This window comes from Somniosus microcephalus, chromosome 4 (genome assembly GCF_052327205.1).
Source record: "Somniosus microcephalus isolate GS21.2 chromosome 4, FLI_Smic_1.0, whole genome shotgun sequence".
Taxonomy (NCBI): Eukaryota; Metazoa; Chordata; class Chondrichthyes; order Squaliformes; family Somniosidae; genus Somniosus; species Somniosus microcephalus.
The window spans coordinates 104,380,716-104,389,537 of NC_140990.1; the positions used below are offsets into that span (position 1 = coordinate 104,380,716).

Below are 8,822 nucleotides of genomic sequence, written 5' to 3' on the forward strand. Positions count from 1 at the left end.
TCTCTCCCATGGTTACACAGACTGATGCTTCCGGACAGCAGCGAGTGTATGGGAAGGTACCTCAGAGACTGTCGAGGCCTCCTTATCTGGAGCTTCCAGACAATCTGCAGATCACTTTTGGAATTCGGTCAGCAAACCTTCTTGAAGTAAGTGATACAGTTGTCTCGGCAATCCTTTAGTTTCCTTAAAACCGGCATTGAAAATTCCAAAATCCTCCAAGAGGGAGCAGATTGAAGAAAATACATTATTTGAAGTAGTTAATTATCATAATGAGAGAGCCCGCTGCGAGCAGAGCTCGAACCTGCGCGGGGAAACCCCATTGGATTTCAAGTCCAACGCCTTCAGCACTCGGACATCGCAGCCGCGAAAATATCGGTTCCAAGATACTAAATTCTTAAATAGCTGACCCTGTTTATTGTTGGCGATGACGGTTTCGTGATATTTAATTTGCTGCAAATTCAGCAAGTCCATAAGAATCGCAGCGATCATTACAATAAAAGAAAACTTCCGATATTTAACGGTATGTAAGATGTTGAGAACAGTATGGAATATTCTGCAGGGTAATGAAAATAAACAGCAGAAACATTGTGTTCTGCTCCCACATGACACAGATCAGCCACAGCCTCTGCTCCCTGCCCGCCGGCTGCAGAAACCTTATCTCCAGATTACAAACTGATTCTAGGTCGGAGATAAATATTCAGGGTAGAGCCTAAACGCAGCGGGTGGGATCAAATAATAAAGCAGTTATTTTAGACCAGAGACAGCGATAAATGTCTTATATTGCTCACATGCATCAATTTGTGAATCTGACATTAAATGGGTTTAAATACAGTGGGGGGATTTAAAGTAGATTCGGGGTCAATAGTTTCCAAGTTGATCTTTCCTGTGTCTCTCTTGCCTCTCTGCCCCCTTCCTCCCACAGGCTGCCGGTTTTTAAACCTTGTTTTAAATCTGCTGCTTGCTGGACCAGTGCATTCCACAGTCTCACAACCCTTTCTACAAATACCCTTTCAGTGCTTGACTTCTCTGCTTATTAGTTATGAATCACCTTGAGGTGCAATGGTGGCGATTGTGACGTCAGATTAAAAGGCAGGCTATTGGAAACACGTTGGAGTCACAGTTTCTTTTGCACAGAATTGAAACTGAAACTTTTAAGCTGGAATATTGTATTTGCTGCATCACAGTAAACAATATCGTGGTATAACTGTTGGCTTATTTGTTCCCCAGTGTCAGAGGAAGAGTTGTCTGATCCCCCCATTTATTTCATACTAGCTGGGGAGCCCGGCGTTGCCGGGGCTGTTTTGGGGCAGGCGGTTTAAATCGAGTGCCAGGCTTTGGGGCCCTGTCTGTGTCCCTTTGTGAATCTGGTGCTGGGCAACATTTTAAATCGAGTGGCAGGCTTTAGATCCCTGCGTGTGTCCCTGTCTGTCTACCTTTTAAAAGCTTGCAAAATGAAAGTGAAACTACTTATGGCTTTGGGGCCCTGTCTGTGTCCCTTTGTGAATCTGGTGCTGGGCAACAATTTAAATCGAGTGGCAGGCTTTAGGGCCCTGCGTGTGTCCCTGTCTGTCTACCTTTTAAAAGCTTGCAAAATGAAAGTGAAACTACTTATGGCTTTGGGGCCCTGTCTGTGTCCCTTTGTGAATCTGGTGCTGGGCAACATTTTAAATCGAGTGGCAGGCTTAGGGCCCTGTTTGTGTCCCTGTATGTCTACCTTTTAAAAGGTTGAAAAATGAAAGTGAAAGTACTTATAAAACGTTTTTGGTAAATCTTATGTTATTTTTAAAAGAGATACTAACTTTGAAAGTCGTTGTAGCTGGAAGCTGAAGTCATTTGAGCTGGAAGCTTAGTGAAAGAATGGCTGCCACATCCCCGAGATGAAAACGAATAGTCCCGCCCACACACACACCGATTGGCCAACCATCAGGGGACCGTACTGTAGGATTGGTCAATCGTGACGGAACAGGATTGGTGGAACCTTGATGTCAGTCAATCAATGCTACCAGATAATGAGTTTAATTTTGAAGGTTTTTTGCTGAAGGTTTTTTGCATAAGGCGCGAACACATTTCGTCCGACTGAAAAGTAAATACGCTTAAAACCGTCTCTGAAGCGTAAGCTTTCTTTGGAGGTAACGCGCGCGTAGGTACGCCCTGTAACTTTCGAGCGCATAGCCCGACAGACGCACAGGCGATGACAGAATGACAGACAGAATGACAGACAGAAGTACCGATTTATATACATAGATAAGACACAAACATAGGGTAATCATTCAGAATCACCTCACAGATTGACACTGAGATAAATTAAGCGGGAGATACAGAGAGCAATGGGAAATATGGCGGAATGGACAAGAGAGCTGGAGAAATAAGAAACGGCCTGAGAGTCCAAAAGACAGTGACCGGAAGCTGATAGACATCAGTGAGTGGGGGCGAGAAATTGTGCCGGCATTCGGTCCCGTGGCTGAGCTGGTCAAAGCGTCTGTCTAGTAAACAGGAGATCCTGGGTTCGATTCCCAGCAGGGCCTAGTTTTATAGAATCTCCAGGGGTGAGTATCTTCTCGTGTGAAAAGGCTACAATTCTTTTAAATGTAACTGTGCCTGCACCAGTTCCCATTCTGGATGAAGGCTCCAGTGGCTGCGAGGCCTCCGTTGAATTTCACCGCTTCTGTATTTCTGGCGGTGGTGATTTTGGACTCTTCATCAAAAATCCATGTTTCCTAAGCAGTGCCATGCGATACTTTGCAGAGCTCCAGTTGTTGATGTGTGGTGCCGTGCTCGTATAGTGATTAATAATCTGCATTCTGGCCGCAGCAACTTCGGCTCCAAACCGAAACATAACGCAGACTTTTCTTCCTTCCACAATCAATAGCTCTCCTTTACTTTCCCCCTTCAATTTCATTATAATTTTCCTGCGGTATTTCCTTAATCTAACATTCACTTTCAGCCACTTAAACTGCTAAGTGTGCTCTGCTACCACCACTCTTCCTGGGCCACATGTCCCATACGCCCCAATCTGAGTTGGTGCTTTGAAACCAGTCGATACATTTAGACCTGCGAGACCTCCCGACAGTCAAGCTCTGCGAAAGCAGAGCCGGCCTTCGGAACCAATGCAGCCCGATTCAGAAAATTCCTTGGGAAATGAAGCTTCAAACTTTTCAAACAAATCGTTTTATTGACACAATAATACAAGTTTTACAGAGAGAGACTTGTACAACCTCAGTGGTGCAACTCAAAACTCAGAATGTTCAATTCTTCTGCTTCGGGAGACGGAGAGATGAATTATGAGTTGGTGTCCTCCTTGTTTTTTTTCTGGTCAGTCTTCCAGATCTCCACTCCGTTTGTCTGTCTCCCGGACTGTCTCCTGGAATGTGTTCTGCATTTCACTTTAGAATGGCTGCTCTTGTACCATTGCTGCTGACAGAAACAAGCCTTCCAATGACTTTCCATTCTCTCTCTCCCACGGTTACACAGACTGATGCTGCCGGACAGCACCGAGTGTATGTGAAGGTACCTCAGAGACTGTCGAGGCCTCCTTATCTGGAGCTTCCAGACAATCTGCAGAAAACTTTTGGAATTCGGTCAGCAAACCTTCTTGAAGTAAGTGAGCCAGTTGTCTCGGCAATCCTTTAGTTTCCTTAAAACCGGCATTGAAAAATCCAAAATCCTCCCAGAGGGAGCAGATTGAAGAAAATAAATTATTTGAAGTAGTTAATTATCATAATGAGAAAACCCGCTGCGAGCAGGGCTCGAATTGCGCGTGAAAACCCCATTAGATTTCAAGTCCAACGCCTTAACCACTCGGCCATGGCAGCCGCGAAAATATCGGCTCCAAGATACTAAATTCTCAAATCGCTGACCCTGTTTATTGTTGGCGATGACGGTTTCGTGATATTTAATTTGCTGCAAATTCAGCAAGTCCAGAAGAATCGCAGCGATCATTACAATAAAAGAAAACTTCCGATATTTAACGGTATGTAAGATGTTGAGAACAGTATGGAATATTCTGCAGGGTAATGAAAATAAATAGCAGAAACATTGTGTTCTGCTCCCACATGACACAGATCAGCCGCAGCCTCTGCTCCGTGCCCGCCGGCTGCAGAAAACTTATCTCCAGATTACAAACTGATTCTAGGTCGGAGATTAATATTCAGGGTAGAGCCTAAACACAGCGGGTGGGATCAAATAATAAAGCAGTTATTATAGACCAGAGACAGCGATAAATGTCCTATATTGCCCACATGCATCAATTTGTGAATCTGACATTAAATGGGTTGAAATACAGTGGGGGGTTTAAAGTAGATTCGGGGCCAATAGTTTCCAAGTTGATCTTTCCTGTGTCTCTCTTGCCTCTCTGCCCCCTTCCTCCCACAGGCTGCCGGTTTTTAAACCTTGTTTTAAATCTGCTGCTTGCTGGGCCAGTGCATTCCACAGTCTCACAACCGTTTCTACCAATACCCTTTCAGTGCTTGACTTCTCTGCTTATTATTTATGAATCACCTTGAGGTGCAATGGTGGCGTTTGTGACGTCAGATTAAAAGGCAGGCTATTGGAAACACGTTGGAGTCACAGTTTCTTTTGTCCAGAATTGAAACTGAAACTTTTAAGATGGAATATTGTATTTGCTGCATCACAGTAAACAATATCGTGTTATAACTGTTGGCTTATTTGTTCCCCAGTGTCAGAGGAAGAGTTGTCTGATCCCCCCATTTATTTCATATAAGACACAAACATAGGGTAATCATTCAGAATCACCTCACAGGTTGACACTGAGATAAATTAAGCGGGAGATACAGAGAGCAATGGGACATATGGCGGAATAGACAAGAGAGCTGGAGAAATAAGAAACGGCTCGAGAGTCCAGAAGACTGCGACCGGAAACTGATAGACATCAGTGAGTGGGGGCGAGAAATTGCGCCAGCATTGGGTCCCGTGGCTTAGCTGGTCAAAGCGTCGGTCTGGTAAACAGGAGATCCTGCGTTCGATTACCAGCGCGGCCTATTTTTATAGAATCTCCAGGGGTGAGTTTCTTCTCGTGTGAAAAGGCTGCAATTCTTTTAAAAGTAACTGTGCCTGCACCAGTTCCCATTCTGGATGAAGGCTCCAGTGGCTGCGAGGCCTGCGTTGAATTTCACCGCTTCTGTATTTCTGGCGATGCTGATTTTGGACTCTTCACCAAAAATCCATGTTTCCTAAGCAGTGCCATGCGATACTTTGCAGAGCTCCAGTTGTTGATGTGTGGTGCCGTGCTCGTATAGTGATTAATAATCTGCATTCTGGCCGCAGCAACTTCGGCTCCAAACCGAATCATAACGCACACTTTTCTTCCTTCCACAATCAATAGCTCTCGTTTACTTTCCCCCTTCAATTTCATTGTAATTTTCCTGCGGTATTTCCTTAATCTAACATTCACTTTCAGCCACTTAAACTGCTAAGTGTGCTCTGCTACCACCGCTCTTCCTGGGCCACATATCCCATACGCCCCAATCTGAGTTGGTGCTTTGAAACCAGTCGATACATTTCGACCTGCGGGACCTCTCGACAGTCAAGCTCTGCGAAAGCAGAGCCGGCCTTCGGAACCAATGCAGCCCGATTGTACAAGAAAATTCCTTGGGAAATGAAGCTTCAAACTTTTCAAACAAATCGTTTTATTGACATAATAATACAAATTTTACAGAGAGAGACTTCTACAACCTCAGTGGTGCAACTCAAAACTCAGAATGTTCAATTCTTCTGCTTCGGGAGAGGGAGAGATGAATTATGAGTTGGTGTCCTCCTTGTTTTTTTTCTGGTCAGTCTTCCAGATCTCCACTCCGTTTGTCTGTCTCCTAGCCTGTCTACTGGAATGTGTTCTGCTTTTCACTTTAGAATGGCTGCTCTTGTACCATTGCTGCTGACAGAAACAAGCCTTCCAGTGACTTTCCATTCTCTCTCTCCCATCGTTACACAGACTGATGCTACCGGACAGCACCGAGTGTATGGGAAGGTACCTCAGAGACTGTCGAGGTCTCCTTATCTGGAGCTTCCAGACAACCTGCAGAAAACTTTTGGAATTCGGTCAGCAAACCTTCTTGAAGTAAGTGATCCAGGTCTCTCGGCAATCCTTTAGTTTCCTTAAAACCGGCATTGAAAATTCCAAAATCCTCCCAGAGGGAGCAGATTGAAGAAAATAATTTATTTGAAGTAATTAATTATCATAATGAGAAAACCCGCGGCGAGCAGGGCTCGAACCTGCGCGGTGAAACCCCATTGGATTTCAAGTCCAACGCCTTAACCACTCGGCCATCGCAGCCGCGAAATTGTCGGCTCCAAGATACTAAATTCTCAAATCGCTGACCCTATTTATTGTTGGCGATGACGGTTTCGTGATATTTAATTTGCTGCAAATTCAGCAAGTCCAGAAGAATCGCAGCGATCATTACAATAAAAGAAAACTTCCGATATTTAACGGTATGTAAGATGTTGAGAACAGTATGGAATATTCTGCAGGGTAATGAAAATAAACAGCAGAAACATTGTGTTCTGCTCCCACATGACACAGATCAGCCACAGCCTCTGCTCCCTGCCCGCCGGCTGCAGAAACCTTGTCTCCAGATTACAAACTGATTCTAGGTCATAGAGTCATAGAGTCATAGAGTTTTACAGCACAGAAAGAGGCCCTTCGGCCCATCGTGTCTGCGCCGCCCATCCATCCCTGTCCAGTCTAGTCCCATTTTCCAGCATTTGGTCCATAGCCTTGTATGCAATGGCATTTCAAGTGCTCATCCAAATGCTTCTTGAATGTTGTGAGGGTTCCTGCCTCTACCACCCTTTCAGGCATTGAGTTCCACATTCCAACACCCTCTGGGTGAAAAAGTTCCTCCTCAAACCCCCTCTAAATCTCCTGCCCCTTACCTTGAATCTATGCCCCCTTGTTATTGACCCCCCTACTAAGGGGAAAAGTTCCTCTTTGTCTACCCTATCTATGCCCCTCATCATTTTGTACTCCTCAATCAGGTCCCCCCTCAGCCTTCTTTGCTCCAAGGAAAACAACCCCAGCCTGTCCAGCCTCTCTTCATAGCTGAGGCGCTCCATCCCAGGTAACATCCTGGTGAATCTTCTCTGCACCCTCTCCAAAGCAATCACATCCTTCCTATAGTGAGGCGACCAGAACTGCACACAGTACTCCAGCTGTGGCCTCACCAGCGTTTTGTACAGCTCCATCATAACCTCCCTGCTCTTATATTCTGTGCCTCGGCTAATGAAGGCAAGTATCCCATATGCCTTTTTAACCACCTTATCTACCTGTTCCGCTGCCTTCAGGGATCTATGTACATGTACACCAAGGTCCCTCTGACCCTCTGTACTTCCTAGGGTCCTACCACTCATTGTGTATTCCCTTGCCTTATTTGTCCGTCCAAAATGCATCACCTCGCACTTTTCAGGGTTAAATTCCATTTGCCACTTTTCCGCCCATCTGACCAACCCGTTTATATCGTCCTGTAGCCTGAGGCTTTCCTCCTCACAATTTACCACCCCACCAATTTTCGTGTCATCTGCGAACTTACTGATCATACCTTTTACATTCTCATCCAAATCATTTATGTAGATCACAAACAACAAGGGACCCAGCACCGATCACTGAGGTACCCCACTGGACACAGGCTTCCAGTCACAAAAGCAACCTTCGACCATCACCCTCTGCCTCCTGCCACTCAGCCAGTTTAGGATCCAACGCGCCAAGGCACCCTGGATCCCATGGGCTCTTACCTTCTTGACCAGTCTCCTATGCGGGACTTTGTCAAAAGCTTTACTGAAGTCCATGTAAACCACATCCACAGCATTTCCCTCATCCACCCCCCTAGTCACCCCCTCGAAAAATTCAATCAGATTTGTCAGACATGATTTACCCTTGACAAAGCCATGCTGACTATTCCCGATTAATCCTTGCCTCTCCAAGTGGAGACTAATTTTGTCCCTCAGAATTTTTTCCAATAATTTCCCTACCACAGATGTTAGGCTCACTGGCCTGTAATTCCCTGGTTTATCCCTGCTACCCTTGTTGAATAATGGTACTACGTTAGCTGTTCTCCAGTCCTCTGGTACATCCCCTGTGGCCAGAGAGGTTCTGAAAATTTGTGTCAGAGCCCCTGCAATCTCCTCCTTTGCCTCCCACAGCAGCCTGGGATACATCTCGTCCGGGCCTGGGGATTTATCCACTTTTTGGCCTGCTAAAACCGCTAGCACCTCCTCCCTCTCGATGCTAATATGTTCAAGTATGTCACAGCCCCCTTGCCCGATTTCTATGTCTGCATCGTCTTTCTCCATAGTGAACACAGATGCAAAATATTCATTTAAAACCCCGCCTACATCATCTGGCTCTACACACAGATTGCCACTTTGGTCCCTAATGGGCCCTACCCTTTCCCTGGTTATCCTCTTGCCCTTAATATACTTATAAAACATCTTAGGATTTTCCTTTATTTTGCTCGCCAGTGTTATTTCATGGCCCCTCCTCGCCCTCCTAATTTCTTTTTTAAGTATGCCCCTGCATTTTTTATACTCCTCTAGGGCTCCTTCCGTCTTTAGTCTTTTGTAACTGCCAAAAGCCCCCCTTTTATTTCTAATGCATTTTTGTATATCCCTTGTCATCCAAGGTTCCCTTTGCTTGTTGGTCCCACCCTTGACCTTTACAGGAACATGTTGGCGTTGTACTCTCTCTATTTCCCTTCTGAAAGTCTCCCACTGTTTTGATGCGGATTTTCCTATAAGTAGCTGCTCCCAGTCCAATTTGGCCAGATCCTGCCTTATCATATTAAAATCGGCCTTCCCCCAATTTAGAACCC

The 8,822-nt window shown here is 45.4% G+C and overlaps 2 non-coding genes across 2 annotated transcripts; one reads left to right on the forward strand and one right to left on the reverse strand.

The window, feature by feature from the left end:
• The first annotated feature begins 2,451 nt into the window (after positions 1-2,451).
• Positions 2,452-2,525, forward strand: trnat-agu (transfer RNA threonine (anticodon AGU)). The gene has a single exon. It is a non-coding gene; the product is annotated as a tRNA-Thr (tRNA).
• Positions 2,526-6,207: 3,682 nt separating this feature from the next.
• trnas-uga (transfer RNA serine (anticodon UGA)) lies at positions 6,208-6,292 on the reverse strand. Its single transcript has one exon. It is a non-coding gene; the product is annotated as a tRNA-Ser (tRNA).
• Between the last annotated feature and the right edge of the window lie 2,530 nt (positions 6,293-8,822).